At 37.3% G+C, this 21007-nt stretch overlaps 1 pseudogene; it reads right to left on the bottom strand.

Moving 5' to 3' along the window:
* The window catches only part of LOC121143290, a 130858-nt pseudogene that overhangs the window by 10512 nt on the left and 99339 nt on the right, over positions 1-21007 (bottom strand).

Raw genomic sequence — 21007 nt, 5'->3', positions numbered from 1 at the left:
TTGTTCAGGGATTTTTCTCAGTGACACTCTCATGTCAAAGTCTTTTGTTTAATTTACTCAGTAATACAGGCTTTTCTTTCCAGGTGGTTAAATGAGAATGGCATTTAATTTTGTACTCTGCTGCTTAGCATAAGACTGAATTTGGCAGCAGAGAGATTGTTTATCATCAAACAGCTAAAGATCTGAGAAATTTCGGAGGTTGCAACATCTAATTTTTTGGGAAAATCACAGTTACAGAAACATTAATATTTTCTTTTTGCAACGAATCTTTCTGAAGCAACAATAATGGGATCTTTGGGAAGGTGTCCAGTTCCCCAAGGCAGGTCCTTTCTATGGATGATGACGGTTGGTGGTGGCTATACAAACTTTTTACATTAAATTGGAAAAGAGATCTGTTTATGTTCATGGTGTGATAGGAACAAAATAACACTCATGAGTTACATTAGTGGTTATTTCAGATTCTCATTTGGATGTGATTTTGCTGTTATCTTCCTGTTTAAGAAACAACATAAAAATTTAACATGTTAAATTTAAAAATTATTTTATTATACATCGGGCCTTTTGTTCTGCTGTGGTTGGTATCTATTTCTAAGAAAGTGAAACAAAGCAAAGGAAAATAAGATATCATCAGAATCAGGGATGAAAATAATTTCACTTTGACATTCCAAACATTTCCCTTTAGACTTATTCTCTGGCTCCTAATTAACTCTTGTATTTATCAGAGAGAGACGAATTATGTTCAGCATTGTCAGAAGTCACTGGGTTGTCAAAATTAGTTCAAAGATAGATTGGAATATAGAACAGAGTCTGACAGAATGAAGAACCTTAAGATGCTCAGACAGGCGGAGGTGAAGGATGAGTGGGAATCAAGTGAGAAAAGGAAAACAGGGGAAACCAAGCAAAATAAAGGAGAATTAGATGAATGAGTACATTATTCAACCACAAATAGATATGCAGTATAATAAGCTTCTTATGGTTTATGAAGAACTCTCTGATGTAAAAACTATTAAGATAGTACTGCTAGCTGTGGTATCTTCCCTCCAAGTCAAAAGGATTTGTTGGGTTCTGTTTCAATCTTTTGGATCTGTTTACTGCAAGAATAACTCAAAGTTATGAAATCGACTTTAAAAGAGTACCCAGTGACAGGGAGATGGCTCAGTGAACAAGAGTGCTTGCTGCTCAATACACATAAGGACCTGAGTTCAAATCTCTAGTTTGTACCATTCAAAAGCTTGCATGACAAGATCTGCAAAGATCTGTACCAGATAGAGTCCTGGAGCAGAAAGGAGAAGTGGCCCCCATCCCTAACCTAGAAGCAATCTGCAGTTGATAACAGCATGCAAGTGAAAACTGAGTTTTCCTTAAGGGAGTCTCACTAGGGAAACAAACTGTGTCTACAGGTAGTCTGCATGGCCAGTAGAAGATGGACAACAGAACTGAACACAACAGCAACTTCAGAGTTACCTAGCTTACTAATGTCATGTCTGGACTTCTCTCTCTCTCTCTCCTCTCTCTCTCTCTCTCTCTCTCTCTCTCTCTCTTTGAAAATTTTGTCTTATATTTTATTTATATGTTTACTTCCTTATTTTTATCCTTTACATGTGTATTAATGGCTTCCAGTTTAGTGTTTTTATGGGATTCCTGAGTATAAAAACATGTGTGTCTGTGTTGGCTAATCTTATATCAACTTGACACATATACTAGAGTTGTCTGAAAGGAGGGAAACTTAACTGAGGAATTTTTCTGTAAGATCCAACTGTAAGGCATTTTCTTAATTAGTGATTGATGATAGAGGGCTCAGCCCAAGGTGGGTGGGACCTTCACTGGGCTGGTAAGAAAACAGGTTGAGCAAGTCGGGGGAAGCAAGCCAGTAAGTAGCTCCCTTCCATGTCCTCTGCATCAGCTCCTGCCTCCAGGTTCCTGCCCTGAGTTCCTGTCTGGACTTCCTTTAGTGATAAACAGTGCTGTAGAAATGTAAGCCAAATAAACCCTTTCTTCCCAATTTACTACTTGGGCATGGTGTTTTGTTGCAGCAATAGAAAACCCTAACTAATATAGTCACTTAGTCTATATCTGTTTCTTGTGCCTTCTCTTGAACTTTTTTCTTGTGTTTATTTTGTCTTATCCTGATGTGTTTTTTTTTCTATATTTTATTATTTGCCCTTAGAAGCATGTTTGTTTTCTAATAAGAGACAGGAAAGAGGTAGATCTGGATTTGATGGGAAGTTGGGAGGAACTGGGAAGAATAGAGAGAGGATATATTATGCAAGAAAATTTCTATTTTCCATAAAAGGGCAAAATGTATAAATAAAAGTGAACATAGCTGTATGTACCTGTAATCCCAGTCTGTGGGAGTAGAGACAAACACACAACCTGCACACACAAACCTGCACAGCCACATACAAATATCACACAGATGAACACACACACACACACGCACGCGCGCGCTCTCGCTCACGAAAGAATGAACCTGTGACTGCATCCATGGGCAAAACTTCTAAGGATGTAATTTTCTCATGCATTCAAAACACAATGTGAAAAATTAAACTTGGTGCCATAGCTGTAGAAAATAGCTGATTTCTAATCCTTAGCTGAAAACTTTGCTTTACGAAAAGAACTTCAATTTTTTTCTCAGAAATTGATTTTATAGTCACTGTATCTTATATCTTAAGATATACTGACTGACAAACTTCTTATTTGGCTACCTGGCTACCTTGTACACAGTCTTCATATAAAAGTTCATTTTAGAGTAAAAATGGTCACGGTAAATTCTTATTAGATTTTTAACAAACATGTTGCCTGTGGTTTTGAAGAAATACTGAAGGAGCATCATCACAAATGTGGAACTACAACTGTCAACTATGTAGCATCTAAGGTCACTAGGGAGAGGAGCCTCTGGCTCCTGTAGGGGATTATGGCTTACATCAGCAGAGGTGGGAAAAACAAGCACACTGGGTTGGCAGCTGGGCGCTGTTCCCTGGCTGTGGTCCTTGCACTGTACAAACTGAGAAAGGGAGCTGAGAGGCACCAAGTATTCCCTGTTTTTTGTTCTTGGTTGCAAATGCAGTGTGAGCAGCTGCTTTAAGCTATTGCTTCCTTGACTTCCCATCATGAATGACAGGAACCTCAATAGCGAGCCAGAACAAACCTTTTCTCCTGTAACTGAAATAGCAAGCCACAATCCTTTAGGTTGCTTTTGTCAGAATACATTATCACAGCCCCAGGCAGAGAAACTGAGACAGTGGGTCATCCCCAAATCAAATCTTACTGTTGTTAATTACTAATTAAATATTTTTAGAAATGAGTAAGTTACCTAAGCATGGACTTTTGGAATGTGTATACACAACTTAGAACCCTAGAAAAATATTAATATTTCCAAAATATCTGATTCCTTTTCTGGAAATTGGGACTAATGATGGAATTATTGTAGGAATGCTTTGAAAGATTAAGATAACGTATGAAAACATGTGGCTTAAAGGATTAGCGATTCCTTTGATTGGTACTATTTCTTCTCTATTTGAAATGCAGATGTTTTATCAACTATGTCCAAATATGTCAAAGATCAGGAGAAAGGGACACATACTGGGCCTCAACTGCAGCTTCAACAGCCACCATGCTGTATTATTTGAACCCTAAGCATAGTTTGAGAAATGAGTGCCTCTGCACATAAAATCTTTGATAGGCTAAGCGCAGCTTTTACATTGGTGTGCCTCTGTCAGCACTGCATGCATATAGTCGTTCTTTCCAAACATTAGGTCTTTATTTATGCATCGCTAGTGATTGGTCCTTTGAATTATGGCGAGAGAACCCAATAATAGCAACCTTGACTAATAGCATAAGTGATTTTATTAGTTATATTTGTCATTTCTGCAATAAAATACCCAAACAAAAGCAAATAAAAGAAGGGCATGGTTTGTCCGGATTCAAGATTTGAAGGTATGGTCAGTCAGGATGGGAAGTCATGGGAAGAGGATTTTGAAGAAGTTGGACACGTTGTGTATGGAGTCAGGAAGCCGAGAGTGATGAATATTTGTATTCAGCTTGCTTTTTCCTTTTTGGAAAGACTGGCCCCAAATCTAGGGAATAGTGCCATCCACAGTCAAGGTGAGTATTCCTCAATTCACCCAATCTAGACAGTCTCCTCTATGCGTCCCCAGAGGCTGGTTTCCTAGGCAATTCTAGATCCTCTCAAGTGGCAATAGCAATTAACTGTCACAGAGAGAATGATACCTAACACACATGACACATGCCATGTATCTTTATTGGTGGTTAGTATTAACTCATTCAGTTAGGGTAGAGAAGTTAAAAGGATCTAAGCCAGTGACAGATTTGAGGTTCTTGTTCAGACAAACGCTAAACCCTGATTTTCTGATTGTAAGTACAGTGTCCAAGAAAATCATCAGATGGACAGTGAAGTCTTAGGCAACTCTTCCAAGAAACACTGCCAAATTATGTCAGACCAGATAGGTCAGGATAATAATGTTTTAACTCATATTAAAATTACATCCAAAGATTAGTATATGTGAATTCCTTGCCTCTACTTTCCAGTTATTAAAAAATTACAAAAAATATATTAAGTCATTTACATTCCAACTGGGATCCCTTGATATTTAAATACTTAGCAAAGGTTATGAACCAATCCACAACAGGTAAAATAGTCATAGAAACCCAAGATTTTAAATGTACCTTATGAATGCTAACTCTTGCTATAATTTCAACATGATCACCTAAATGCTGGGGGAAATGCTGGGTGAGCCTAAGATTGTGGCTGTTTTTCTACTAGTTCAGATATATGGAAATATGTTAAGATCTAGCAGAGCTGGCATTGTTGCACATGCACACAGACCAAACAATATTCTTCCCTTGAACATACATCATTTAGTCATGATAGACGAATAAAAAGCTTATTGTCTATAAAATTACTTTACATAATAGAGTGACAATGACATTGTTTTGTGAGCTGAGTTGTTGCTGCTGTTGAAGGCTTTGAAAAAGGGGAGAGAAATAACACTGTAATCAAAACAGAATTGCATAGGTAAGCCTGCCATAAAGAAAATCTATTATTTAAAGGCTCCTTGGAGATCATGAAATTGCAATATGTTATGAAAGACACACTGCATCTGGAAGCATTTTTAGTGCAGCAGCTACTTTACAGTGTCTCCCTGGACTCATAGGAAATATAAGCTTGTGCATGATCAATTCTTTGTTTATGACCATATGTAATCCAAATAAAGAAAATCATTTCTGTGTATTGCTTGTTACTACCATGACAAACTTCTCTATCCAATGTAGTCAAAGTACCGTGTACTTTTTTGTCTCAATAACAATTTTCCTGGTGATGACACACAAATACATAAAATAATAATGGAAAGTAAAACATACCATGGTTTGGGGCTGTTGATTTCGGATATATCCATAGTACAGAGGGCTTGGGGCCAGAGAAAAGATCTCTTTTGATGGCTTTAAAATTAAGTGACACAGTTCATAAATGTAATGCTTGTGAAGCCAAAGACAAGCACAAAACTAGTATGTTTGTGTTAACTTACATAATACTGAAACAGATAATATGAATAGTATTAGTAAACCACATTCAATACAGAATTGTGGTGATATATTATTTATGATCCAAGCCACTAGGGATCAAAATGCAAAGCTAGCCACATCCATAGAGGCCAGGCAGTGGTGGCACACACCTTTAATCCTAGGACTCAGGAGACAGGCAGATGGATCTCTGTGAGTTCAAGGCCACCCAGGGCTACATAAGAGTGAATCCATCTAGAAGAATAACAGAACTCACTCCTTTAATCCCATCACTTGGGAGGTAGAAAAGGAAGAAGCAAAGAGTCTCAAGGGAGATTTTAGCCCTCAGACAGGGAAGGTGTTAGACTCTGAGGATTCATGGGGCCAGGATCACCCTTTCAATCTGAGGTAGAGGTAAGAGCTACTGATTGATTGCTTTGCTTTTCTGATCTTCAGCTTGAACCCCAGTATCTGTCTCTGGATTTTTTATTATTCATGTTACTCAGAATTATATGCAGATAAGTAATTGTGTTTACTCTTAGTCACTATCCTATTTCTGGAGAAAGCAACTTTCATCACATTCTGTGTTTTTTTTTGTGCAGGTGCTTTATTTGTGTATTCCCTCATACATTCTGTGACTCGAAGTTCACAAACTTTCTTGTGATTTTTACTATTGCTTAAGAAGCAACAAAAAATAATAGCTGATGGCCATCCAGAGAAACAGAAAAATGGCATAACATAGCTTCCTAATTCCAGAATGTCTCCCTCCAGTTCTTGAACAACAACAACAATCATAATATATACAATTGCTTGTGCAGTGCATTGTGTTTTCATTTCTAAAGCAAATATCTGATGCCTTTTTAGCTCTGTGAAATATGGACATAGCATGCCAAGAACAGACTGAACAAGAAGTTGGGTAAATTTTGTTTAAGAAACTTTATTGATAAATCTTTTGCCAAGCATTTCTAAGACAGAATTTCAGAATCTTAGTAAGGAAGACCACTCCTGTGAATACTCAAACTTCCTTCCTCAAAGGAATCTTTGGGTTCTAAACACAGACGGCTTAGTAGAAGAGTCTGATGCTCATACTGACCAATGTGTGGTACTTAGAATTATTTTAGGAATGTAAGGAGCTGAACCACCAGAATCCTGAAAGAGGGTACAGTGCAACTTCATATTTAACCCTGATGGTCCAGGACTGTGATGGTCCAGGACTGCAAACTGAAGTGAGATTATGTAATTCATTTTTGTTTATGCAACACATTCCCTACAATAATACTCATTTTTAGGGCTGGGTGGCACACAGGGACAGCATCACTGAGCTGCACCTGCCTAACGTGTCTTAAATTAATAATAATAATAATAATAATTTTAAATATTTAAACTATATTTATATTGTCTAATTATCAACAAGAAAATTTTAGGATAATTAATACTAAGGATGTTTGAAAAATATATGAACCTACTATCTTAAAACACACTGATTTAAATATAGTTACTCTACACAGAGGATATGCTCCTTACTGAAGACACAACTGCTAAATAAAGATTCCAGTTCCAGGTGCAGAATCCCTTTTACTTCAAGTTATTGGTCAGGAGGTCCCAAAGACCATGGAGACAAAAGAGGCTATTGTCATTGCTCTTCACTGTCCATCAGAACAAGATAGTGAGACCCTATTACTTGAAACACTAGACACTCTTGTCACAGGATCATGCTAGTACTGACTTGGAAGCTTCCTTCCATTGGCTGGATTCCATAGTGCCAACAAAAGCACTACACAGGCTGTTAGGGAGAGAGAAGTCAGCAGAAGTTTTATGCATCTGTGATCCTGTTAGCTACAGGAATGACTGGTCTGGCAAGATGTGTCCATCGGTACAGTGGTAGAATTATTTTTATGAAAACATTCAACTGTTTTCTTGTTGGCTTGAAAGCATGTGTTCCACAATAGAAATACCATATGGGGGGGTGTGGGGTGCAGAGTCGGCACTGAGGAGGTCTGGAGTGAAATGGGGTCTTCTGAACATGTCAGAACTGCTACACTCATGAACTCACAGCTGTGGCAGAGGTCTGCATAACACTTGTACTCGATCAAACCAGGAAACAGTCTAGTGTAAATGAAGGGGGGAGGGGCACATGAGCCCAGCTGAAAAGCTATTAACATAGGTGGCTGCTAGGTGAAGGAGAGTCATTTTCCTACAGGGCTGTATTCCCTAGTAGATTGGCCATGTTCCACTGGAGAGCCCCCCCAACTAAGTATATACAACTAGTACTCATTGTACTTGGTGGGTTATTTAAAAAAATACAAAGATGTCAGAAGCTTGGTAGGGGAATACAGTGGAAGACCAATCATAGCATAAAATTGTCAAATAATATTAAATTTAAAATCACTTTTTTATATGAATACCTTTCTCTGGGTTAGCTAATTAAATTGAGGATTTAAGACTTTAAGCAAATTTACTACTAATACAAGAGATGATTCACACAGGAATAAGAAGAGTTATTATGGAAACTTGGGGCATGCATAATATTATCCATATCAGAGGGAAAACATTTTTGGGAAGCTAATAATATTATGACTTTATATGAAATATAAGTGAGATAGGGAGACTTATTATTAAAACTAAAAATGCCTAACATGCATAGTAATAGCAAAAACTTCACTTTCATTGGAGGATAGTTTCTGTTTTCCCTTATTTAAATACTTATTGAAAATTGAACAATTACTAGCATTTTCATACATAATAGATATCTTCAAATCTCCATAAACTAAATATTATTAACCTTATTTTATTGAGGACAGAACAGTTCAGGAGTAGGAAGCTCACTTTCTCAAGCTGCATACTTAATGAATAGAAGAGCCACAGTTTTAGTTCCAATCTGTCTGATTCTAGAGCCTATGCATTGTTTATCAAAGTGCATTCCTTGCTTTCTAATTTTAAGGAATAATTAGAAAAATATTAAAAATGAACAAATTAGATAAAAAAGTAGAGGTATGAACAGAATTCGCACACGTGAGAATTTAGAATGCTTAGAGTCAAATTAGACTTCCAGTTGGTCCTTAAACAGCTGTCAGTGTTAGACTTGACCTTTTTGATTGTTTGGAAGTCTCATACACATACACATGAGCTTTGACAAATTCTCCTTCTCCATGTCCCCTACCAAACCTTCCTCACACTTTTCTCTCCCAAATTCATGTTCTCACCAGGTTTTAAAATCCAAAGAGTCCAGTTAGTGCTGCCTGTGTGTGCATATGTGTAAGAAAATCTCCTTCAGCAAACAGTTCCTGGGTAGTCAACTCCCTAAGAAAAAGGAGTTTTTGCACCCCAGAAGACATCCATTGCCAATAGCTCCTCTGCTGGTGGTGGGGGAAGGCTTTATTAGCTCCTCCCCAATCTGTGCTAAGATTTTGGCTGGCTTGATTCTGTGCAGTCACAGTTGCTGTGAATTCGTGTGTGTAATGGCACTGTCACATAGGTAACCTCACAGCATATAGCTAACATACCCAATTATGATAACTCTAAATATACATATGTACATATATGTATGCTTGTGTTTATGTATCTTCTAAACATCTAAACATCTAGATATATGGAAAGATATCTGATATTTGTTTGTATATGTGTATATGTGCATATATATACACAAGTATACATATATATATATTAATGTTTGTTAATAAATGGTGGAAGTATGTGATCTGCTTTTTATTTTGATTTTTACAGGTGATTACAATTAAGACATTGCATGAATCTCAGAAGAGACTTTGGACTTTTAAACATTGTTGAGATTGTTATAGACTAGGGGAACTTTTGCAGTTGTACTAAGTCCAATGTTTGCACTATGATACTGTTACAAACTTATGGGGAACTAGGAAATGGAATGTGGTATTTTGAATGCAATTGGTCCCCATAATCTCATAGGAAGTGACATTCTCAGGAGGTGTGGCTTTGTTGGAGTGATTATGGCCTTGTTGGAGGAAGTGTGTCACCATGAGGGTGAGCAATCAGGTTTCATATGCTCAGGATATCACCAAGGAGTCAGTCGACTTCCTGTTTCCTGTAACTCAGGATGCAGTACTCACAGTTCCAGAATCACATCTTCCTGCACACTGCCATGCTCCCTGTCAGGATGATGATGGCCTGAATGTCTGAACTGTAAGCGGCCACTTCACTTAAATCTTTTCTTTACAAGAGTTTTTATAGTCATGGTGTCTCTTTACAGCAATAGAAACACTAACAAAGGCATCTAAAGAGATGAAGAACAGAAATTTATAGAGTTGAACAGAGTGAACAACAAGCCTATGCATGTGTTTCAAATAGGGAATTGACCTAGTATATTTTAAGAACTATCCTGAAGAGCTAAAAGCAAACTTTACACTTTAGGTAATTTAGACTGCAATCAACAACAGAGTATGAAGAGCTGTGATAGTTTCTGTTCCATCTTATTATATTTTACTTTGTTAAAAATATAACTTTTATTACAAAAAAGTAACATAATTTTCTTGTTAAGGTTTATATTTTGAGTAACTTAATCAGCATAAAGGAGTATAAAACAAATACTTTATAAAGTTTAGTCAGTTAATAGGAACATAGTTGTTGATTTTTGTATAACTCCTTTTTTAATCAACTATATTAGTCAGAGCCAAACACTTTTAAGCATAGAATCTCAGTATTTCTAGCAACAGTTTTGCCGTGGGACTAGGAAGACAGCTCAGTCAGTAAGGTACTCACCTTGTAGGCTTGAGAGCCTGAGTTCAAACTCCAGGAGCCACATAAGCCATGCATAATGGTAGACTATTACAATACTACTCTAGGGAGTTGGAGACAGAAAGATCCCTGGGACTTGCTGGCTAACCTGTCTAACCTATTTAATAAGCTTCAGGAAGGCTGTTTAAAAAAATAAGATGAGAGCCTGGAGGCCATTCCAGTCAGGGAAACAGGTAAGCTTACTGTAGATCTTCACCTCTTAGCGCCTCCAAAATGAATCCCCAGTTGTATCCCCAGTTGTGTTGAAGAATGCCTGCTAGAGTTTTCTTACTCCCTCATGCCAAACTGGGGTAAATGAGTTAATAAACTTACCTAGTTTGATAGATGTTAATATGCTGAAATTCTTTATGAATGTAGTAGTGTCACTCACGTGATCAACAGTCATTAGTGAAGATCCTTTTAGAGTAAACAAATATTCTAGAAAAGAAAAGTACTACAGACAAATTCTCCATGGGTTCCTCCTGTTTCTATGCAGGAACAGAATGTCTTGACATTTGAGAAGCTGACCACCATTTCTAGACTACTTTGCCAGGGAAACAAGCACTCTTGAAAGACAAAGTCAGCGTCTTTGTTGAGGTCAGACATGCTTCCTGCCCATTTATTTATAAAATGTTCAGGTCCAGGGTTCCTCTGCTACATGGCAACTCACTGTGTCTACATGAAGACTTCCTTCATTGAGACTGAAAACCATGGCTCAAAAACAATGTGAAAATGGTAAGGTTCTATTGCAGTGGTTCTCAGTCTTCCTAATGCTGTGACCTTTAACATAGATCCTCATGCCTTCCAACTACAAAATTCTTTTTGTTGCTACTTCATAAATGCAACTTTGTTATTCTCATAAATCACAATAAAAATATCTGTGTTTTCTGATGCTTTTAGGGAACCCTGTGAAAGGACTGTTTGACCCACAAATGGATGAGAATCACTGCTCTATTGTATGCGAAATAAATGAGAAACAATTGTAAATAATCTCTGATCCAGGAGTATTGTGTCTTATCCAAACATGTATATAATTTGCCAGCTAATGTGTCATTTGCAACAATGTAAAATCTCAGAAACTCCACAGTTTCCAATGAGCCTACTTTAAATTCTTCCAGTAAGTATGTCCCCTTGATAATCACTGATGTTTCTGAACATATGTTGGATGTCATTTACGAATATGGACTGGGTTAAGAACAGGAAAACACTTACAATGTTGCTGCAGATAAATAAATTGCAAACAGATCTGTAGAAATATTGAAATTCATAAATAATTTACATACCATTAATGCAGTTTGAAACAGGAACTTTAAAACATTAATTTATCACACAAATATATCTTATCTTTAGTTTCAAAACACTTTTATGAATAAATAATTATTTCCATTAAAGACATCTTTTTAAGTAGCATTTTGATTTTGTGGAGGAATTTTAAAACATTTCCCAATATTATGGATAAGGATGGTTTAACACAGAATGACATGGTAGCTTACCTCATAAATTTAATTCCTGTAACTTTCACTAACTTTAAAACACTAACAAGTACTTTGGGAAAGAGTTAACTACATTATGATATTGAATAAAAGTTCTCAACTACAGAGATACACAAATGACTGATAATTCACACTTTTTCCTTCACTTACTGCTTGAGGCGGGGGATTTACTCTTCAGTTTCTCAATAATTAGTTCCTGTTGTCAAAGCTTCAGTTACAATATGTTTTTAAGAGATGCAAAATGACAAGAACCATGCAGTCAGATAGAGATGACATTTAAACACAAAGTAGTTATAGCCTACCAAAGAAGAAAACTGTCACGTGCACCAGGCTAATACGGTACCTTATGCCAACATTCATATAATTACTGACTTTTCATGTGATTGGTGGTTTGTGGTAAAAGTGATGTAGGCATTAAGTAACCTAGAAGGCAGAAAAAATCCATCTTTACAAGTAATAGATTATATTCAACAATAGAGTATTTTATATTAAAAAGTGTATGTAAGCACTTGGACAGAGTTCATTAAATTATTCCTTATCTAAATTTACTTCATGAACTAATTGAATTGCTAAGACAATCAGTACATATTTATTAACTATTCATTACACATAGAAGCCAAACCTGCTATTTGTGATAGTTATCGCTCCATCCCACGTCACAGGCTCAGCAATAATTGGGAGGTGTAGTGCTCAAGTGAGTGAGAGAAAAAAGCATACTATGGATTTCTTAGGTAGGACTGAGGTAGGAATAGACCACAATGCACAGGTCTGTGTGTGTGAGAAAACAAGTATGTTTTCTTTTTTGTTTCCAAAGGTGAGTTTGTCTCCAATTTGATCTTGACCTTTCAGACTGGTGCTGCCCCAGTACTTCAGAACTAGGTTTGCTCTCCATTCTCAGTATATGGCTAACTTCTAGGAAAATCCTGAAACCCTAGGTAGTCCAGAGAACAGATCACTGAGCCAACAATGACTCTTATGGGCATGAGGAAGTATTGAATTTGTCTTGAATGTTTATTGAATTCTTGCCATCTGCTACATTTTCTTCTCTCCATCCTGCTATTCTTGGGATGGCAATGTAATATCTCACATGTAGTTTCCCCATCATTGTCTTTTGGAAGCATATGGTTTACTTTTGTTACTCAGGAGAGAATTTTGCTTCAGGATGAATCATACCTCATAAAATTATATCATTTCTTCCTTCCCTTTCCTCCCTCCAAGCCCTACTATATACCTCCCCCTTGTTCTGTTGTTAAGACTGTACTTTAAATCTTTTAAAAATGATAGTGTGCTTTTGAGTTAATGCTTGAATGAGTGAAAACTTTTGATGCTACTGAAAAGTCATGAATATACTTTACATATAAAAAGAACAATTTGGGGAAGCCAGAGGGACAATACTAGGACCTGAATTATATCCCCATAAATTCGTATGCTGAAACCCAGACTCCCTAGAATATTTGAAGATAAGACCTTTCTGGAGCTCATTAAGTTGGGTTGATATCATAAGGGGCCCTAATCCAACATAACTTTTATCATTGCGAGGGACACCAGGAGTACAAATGAGCACAGAGCAAGGACTTGATTGGTTGGGAACAGAAGGATTCAGTCAACTCAAGCCAAGAAGAATGAGCTTAGCTGAAAACCAACCTGTCAACACCTTGATGTATTTTTAGTCCCCAAAATCATGAGTAAATGACTCTGGTGTTAAAGCTATCCAAACTGTAATGATTTTCCATCTCAGTCTAAGTAGATAAATAAAACCTTGAAAAGTTTTCTTAGCCATTTTGTAATCCATCTTTGATCACTCAATCCAATTTCCAGGTGAGCAAATGGGAACTTGCATTTTTTAGAATTGTATACAAATCAAATGATACAAAATGACCTCTTCCTTTTCCTGGATTCTTTCGTTACACTTAATTGTTTTTACCTTTATCCAAACTTAAACTATGGATCAATACTTTATTCCCTTTTATTTGTAACATCATGCAAGTGTATGTATATATAACATACTCTATATAAATCATGGTGTATATAAACTTTATATAAACATTGTTTATGTAGTCATTTCCTGTTGCTGTTTTTCTTTGTGATTGCATATGGTTTTGGTTGTTACAAATTAAGTGTCAGTGTCTACTTATGTATGTTTACATGAACATGGGGTTTCATATAGGTAATTACTTAGAGGAAAACTAGTTACTTCCTATATTAAGAATATATTTTTATTTAACTTGATAGTTTCTGTTTTTCAATATGGCTAAAATTTATAGGAAAGGCATCATAAATATTAACATATAAGTGTAAATATGACAAAAATACAAAAGATCTTAATTTTATTTTAATTTTTAAATTTTTATTGTAATTTATCAAGTTCCTTTTGTCCTATCTCTAAAATAATCTTATAATTTACATATCTATAAATATATAAAATATACATAGGTATACATATAAGCATATATATATACATAAATAATATATGCATATATATTTTTAATCTTCCCCAAATAGCTTATAGTTAGTTAAACAAACAGAAAAATAAAAGCCTACTTGCTTTATTATATATGGATACAGATTTTTTGGTCATTACAGTACTTTCCTCTAAGAAGTCTTTTGGGGAAGTACTTTTGTTTTTAATGTATGAAGACACTGATGGATTATTGGATGATCAGCTCAGTGTCACTTAGCTAAAACACGGCTGTGATTGCAAGTCAATCTCATCAACTACTCTGACTTTAGAGCTTGTGCTCCATTATAGAACAGCATGCTCTATTTTTATTTTAACCTCCCATTTTTCACAAGCAAAAGCCATAAAGCCGTTATACGTGTTTGTGCTTTTTCCATAGAAATTGAATTTTTTAAAGGTAGGTAGACAACCTTAATACCTGGTTTATATTCACATGTCTGCTTATTAAAAATAAATCAAATCTTCCAACTCTATATAAACTCTAACATCTAGCAGTTTTGCTTATGTAGTATCATTTATGTAATACCATTCATCTTGTTTGCCAGTGAGGTGCCTAAATTTAATAGAAAGTTTGAAAAGTATAACTTCTCTTTACATTACATATGCATACATACACCCCTTAATGTTTACATATTCGGAGGCCAAAAACTTCTCTATCTGTGAGAAAATAGTTTGTTCCATTTATTCCATTCCATTTCTTTCAAATACCCAGGAGAACATTTTGTTAAAACTCAGAACATCTTTAGAAAACAATAGGAAATCCAGGACAGTAGAGCATATAAATTAATTTAATTATGGTGCGATTTCAACTTAGATCATGCTGAGGTGTGTGGGGGGTGGGGGGAGGGACGAGACAAGAAGAGATTCCTTTTGTGAGGTAGCTAATAATACAGATTCATAAGAAATACGTGAAAGAGAACACACTAAGAAAAGGCATTTTACAAGGACAGTAATCGTAACAAAATAATTCTAAGACAAGAGAACTGATATGTGAGAGCATATGCTGGAATAGGATTTGTTTACTGTCTTTTTTTTTTTCCAGTTTAAATTTAGATAAGAAACGAGGTTGCTTCACAAGTCAGTTCCAGGTCCCTCTCCCTTTCCATCCCCTCCTCCCGTGCCCTCCCCCAATCCCCCCCCCCGTTATCCCCTCATTCCCCCAGGGAGGGTGAGGCCCTCCATGGGGGTGTCCATAGTCTGTCATTTCATATAGGGCAGGGCCTAGACCCTTCCCCAAGAGTTCAGGGTGAGAGTGCACCTCACGTTGTTCTATGGGAGTCCAAAGTCCGTGTGTATACTCGGGATGGGTACTGATCTGCTACCCAAGGCTCAATAGATTACCTAGGCCTCCTCACTGACACCCAGATTCAAGAAAGCCAGTAACAGAGAGGGAGGACTGATGATCAAAGGGATTAAGTCTGGGCTGGTTTAACCCCCAGAAACAGCTGACCAGACAAAGGTTAACTCTTGAATCCCAGGCATCAGCCTGGGAATCCAGCATGGGACTGATCAAGACCCCCTGAATCTGGGTGTCTTTTGTTTTTAATTAAAAATGGGATTTGACTTACATTATAAAACAATGTAGAAATGGCATATGTGGGCAGAGATTAATATGCTCATTTACACTTTCTAGCCTATCATCCCAAAGTCACCTTTCAGTCCCATAAAGGTGAGAAGAGTACAGAGATGGTGATGGATACATTTTTAAGGTAATCAATACCAGCATCGTTGTATTTTGTTGTAGATATTCAAATGACAACAATGGGTCAAACGTATGCTGGAGAGAAGAGCATGGAGCATTTTGGCAAGAGGAAGTTGGGAGGAGTTCTTCCACAAAGCTGTCCACGGGGTTCTAATCCTTTCTTGCCATAAGCGCATATCACTCCCTTCCATTGAAAAAGCCTTCCTTCTGATTAGATGGTCGTTGGTTATCACCAAGCAATACCACTGATGCACCCTTGGGGGCATCTTGCTGGGCTGGTCATTACTGTGGATCATATACTTTATAGATGTTTAGTCACAGTTATGCCTTTGCCCCTTTGATAGTTTGCATAGTATTGTCCAATGCCATGGGAACTTGTCTTCAGGGAGGAAGCTTTTAGGTCAATTCCAGCTCAATTCCTCAAGTCCTGTGTCTGAAGTGTGTGCTGCCTTCAGCAATAAGGTCTGACCTTCAAGTTCAAACCTGGGCAATAGAAATAGCCTATAATTTTTAGGTGTCTCTTGAACTCTCCAGACCAACTCGAAGGCAGGTTTCGTATGCCTGGCAGTACAGATTTTAAGACTTTTTTTATATAGCCAACGATATTTAAAACGCATTGGTTTAAAAAGCTATGTGTGTGTATGAGAACAATCAAGGACGTCAAAGCACTGATATATGAAAAGACTCTTAAAATTGTGTTGGATGGAAAAGTAGAGCATGCATGAACTCTGAAACTCTGATTGGGAATGCCAACACAAAGTGAAGGAAAAAACCCTTTACTTAGCATTACGATTCCCTAGTGTCTGATCTGTTTTGGAGAAATCTGTTACTGACACTCACTTTATCTCTGGACTCCAAAGGTGTCCCAGGGATATCTTCCCCCATTGAATATATATTTTGTGTTTCTTTTGAGACATACCTGATTTGTTTTCTTCAAAGTGTACTTATTCATCAATGTAAGTCTTGGTGTTAAATCATTCTAGAATTGTCATATTTTTGATGTGATGTTTCAGATACTGTTTGATTTCAAGTAACATTCCTTCATTGTTTCTAAATTTATTTGTGGATTGGGTATTTACTGTCTGGCCTCGATACTAGCTAGTAATCAACTATTCTAACAAAGATACTCATTTCTTAATATAGCATTTTAAGATTTATTGTTAAAGATCAAACACATGACTGATAGCCCCATATTAACTGTAACACAAAGCAAAGAGATCTTATATGCAGTTCATGAATATACTAGGTTAAAAGTGAAATTCATTTTTTAAGTTTTTAAATTAGTCTGCAGATTTATGTGTGTCATTATGGAATCTTCATAAACTATTTTTTAAAATTATTGTTCTTTCACCACTCCCATCCTCCCTGCCCTCTCCCTAGACACACTCAGTCTACTTTTGTGTCACATGTATTCTGTAACTGTCCTTATCCCTCCCCAACCCCAAGAGCTCCTCCCCTTCATGATCTCCTTTATAGTTTCATGAACTATATTATATCATATGAATACATATGAAAAAGTTCAAACCTAGGATTTGAATATGAGAGAATACATGCATTGTTTTTAGCCTGAGTTATCGCACTTATTATTTCAGTCCTTCCATTTTCTGCAAAATCATATAATTTTTCTTTATAGATGAATAAGATTCTGTTTGCATATATCCCCTATTTCCTTTAACCATTTAGATACTGATGAGCAATTAACTGTTTCTGCTTCCAAGGTTTATAAATAATGTATGTCAAAGTATTCCTGTGGTAAGCATTTGGATTCTTTGTCTATAGGCACAGAGGTGATATTGCTGGGCCACGTGGTAGTTTCAGGTTACACTTTTTCCTGAAAATTCAATACTGATTTCAAAAGTGGCTGCATCTGTTCACAACCCTACCAGGATAATCCTAACACTTTGTTCAGCTTGAATAAACTTTAGATAGGCCCTTGATCTGTCTCAACACAACCACTATAGAAGCAGATATCTAAGCCACAGAAGTCCTTTATTTCTCTAGAGCATTTACTTTAAAACACTTATTATAATTTCTCCCTCTGCCCCTTTGAAATTTAAATCATTTTTTAAAAAGCTTTTTGCCAGATTTATGACTCATGTCTGATTTTCTCAGGACTTGGGAGCCATCCCTTTGAAATGTTCTCATCAAAGACCACAGTGTCCTTCACTTCAGTCTGAGCAGACAGGTGCATAGCTGTCTTTGCTCCAAGTTGTGTATCTGTCTCCTGTCTTGATGATCTGAGACATTCATTCTCCACTGAGTACGACATGGGCACAAATATGGTTACTGTCCTGTAGAGATTCCAGTCATTTTCAGCAGAGTTATGTTCATACAGCATCCTGGGCTTTCTTTTTCATTACAGTAGTCCCAAAAGAAGTCCTTCTTATGTTTCTTGCCTTTACCTTTGTCAAGTGCAAGTTTTCCACTAATAGCATTCATCTGTTTCCCCAATTCTGTATTAGCTTATTGGAAATCCTCACATCATTCTGGCATGCCACTGAGTGACAACAAACAATATAGTTTTATTATTTTCAATGTTTTAAAATTTGCCACTTTAATTACTGTGGTAGTTCCTTTTCCAAATAATAGTTGAACTGTTTGAGTGTGTTTGTATACAAGTGTGTGTTTTGAAAGCGGGTGGATGAATGTGTATGTGGTACTTGTCTATGTTCAGGCTTTAGAGATCTGCCTTTCTCCCTCTCCCCTGTTTAGTACTTTAAGTCTATAAGAGTAGGCATCCCACCCAGATTTCTATGTAGATTCTAGATCGAATTCAGGTCCTCTGGCTTCTCCAACAAGCACTTTATAGAGTGAGCTATCTCCTCAGCCATGAATCCTCTTTCATTTTCCCCATTTTCCTGAAAAGGTGAACAAATCATTCTCACTAAATACCAGAAAGCAATGCTGATTTATCTTGTGGGCACAATTTTACCATCCTTCTTTTGTGTTTATATGGAGGTGTGTGTTTGTATCAGTTTAATTCTGCAATTGTTAGTTAAGTCACTGTAAATAGTCCAATTGAGTTCACAGGTAATTCCAAATACTGTATGTAAATTTCTGTAAACTTTTCTCTATCCATGGTACTACTTTTATATCTCATATTTTGTGATTCAATTTTATGGATTTTCCCTTGTTCAGTTTGTTGTATCACATAGCTCTTTACAATGGTGAGTACTAAGGCAGACTTCTATTCTTGCTACTTCTGTGCTGTTGAGATCAAACATCATGGCCAAAGTGACTCAACCATGGCATTGTTTTTCATTACATTTCTAGATCAAGAAATGTTTAGAAGGCCATGGACATATGGAAGCAAGTGGCAGACACAGCAGTAGGATTAGGAACCTGAATGCTCACATCTTGAATGAAACAGAGGAAACCAACTGGAAGGAGCACTGAGTGTTTAAACTCTAAAGACCTTCCTCCAATGACACATTTGCTCCAACAAGGGCTCACTATTTTTATTTTTTAATAAATTTACTTATTGTACATGCCAGCTGAGGTTTCCTCTCCCTCCTCTCCTCCTAGTCCTCCCCTCCAGCACATAACTCCTGTTCCTATCACCCCTAATCCACTTTCCTTATGTTTCTGTTTAGGAAAAGACAGGTCTTCCATGAGTATCAACACAACAAGGCATATCAAGTTGCTGTAAGACTAAGCATCTCGCTGTGTTTTAAATTAGGCAAGGTGACCCAATGTGAGGATTGGGGTCCCAAAGACCTATAAAAGAGTCTATGGCAACCTCTGTTCCCACTTTTAGGAGTCCCACAAGAAGACCAAGCTACACAACTGTAACATATATGCAGATGGTCTAGGTCAATCCCTTACAGGCTCCATGGTGGATAATTCAGTCTCTAATAGCCCCTGTGAGGCCAGGTTAGTTAATTCTGTGAGTTTCTTGTGGTGGCCTTGACCCCAATGGATCCTACAATCCTTTATTTCCCTCTTCTGCAAGACTGCACCCCCAAGTCTCCACCTGGGATTTGGTTTTTGCTCTTCATAAGTTTCCATCAGTTGCTAGATGAAGTCTCTCTGATGACAATCAGGCTAGACAGCAATCTGTTCACATGAGATTGCCAGTCCAGGCTACACAACTGCTTTTGCTAGGAGTCTTAACTGGGGTCATCCTTGTAGATTCCTGGTATATTCCCTTGTGTCATATTTTTACCTGACCCCGAAATGCTCCTGACCCCCCAGCACTTTCCTGTAAGCTCTTTCAGTATTCTTCCTCTCCTCCACCTCATCTGATGGTTCATGTCCGCCCTTCTCCTATCGGTCCACTAAAGAAATCTGTATTTTAACTTCCCAGGGAAATGTGGCAGTCTGCCCATTATCCCTCCTTGTTACCTAGTCAACTATGCTACAATACTGAGGCCTTGAGAGACTTGGTGACAAGGTTGCTTCACATGTCAATCCAAGGTCCCTCTCCCTTCTCCCCCTTCCCATGCCCTTGCACCCCCCCAATACACCCTCATTTCCCCAGGGAGGGGAGGCCCTCCATGGGGGTGTCCATAGTCTGTCATTTCATCCAGGACAGGGCCTAGACCCTCCCCCAAGAGTCTAGGGTGAGATTGCCTCTCTCATTGTTGGATGGGCACCCAAAGTCCATTTGTATGCCTGGGATAAATACTGATCTACTCCCTAAGACCCAATAGATTGCCTAGGCATCCTTACTGACACCCACATTCAGGGGATCTTGATCAGTCCCATGCTGGATACCCAGGCAAGGACACACTTCTTAAACATAACTACATAGCTCTACCAACTGGAAATCAAGGATTTAAATGCCCAAGACTACGAAGGATATTCTCATCTAAACAACTATGGGAAATAAGCAGAAGTCCTGTCAACTTTTACCATATAATATTTTGCATTTCACCCCTCATGGTATGCTTGATCAATCAGTTGTGAGTATGTCAGTATGGTCCTCCATTCCAAGGCTTTCAGCCATAAGTATCAACCTTGGAAAAAGTTATGCACAATATGAATATCTGTGACTCAGAGAACTGTGTCATTGCATTTGTAAACACAGAATCTCTTTTTTGATCCAAAATAGGCATGGATTATTCCCTTGTTCTTCTGTGACCAGGT

The sequence above is a fragment of the Mesocricetus auratus genome, unplaced genomic scaffold (assembly GCF_017639785.1).
Source record: "Mesocricetus auratus isolate SY011 unplaced genomic scaffold, BCM_Maur_2.0 Super-Scaffold_100011, whole genome shotgun sequence".
Taxonomy (NCBI): domain Eukaryota; kingdom Metazoa; phylum Chordata; class Mammalia; order Rodentia; family Cricetidae; genus Mesocricetus; species Mesocricetus auratus.
Note: the sequence above shows the minus strand (reverse complement) of the source record. Positions and strands in the feature narration are given on the sequence as shown.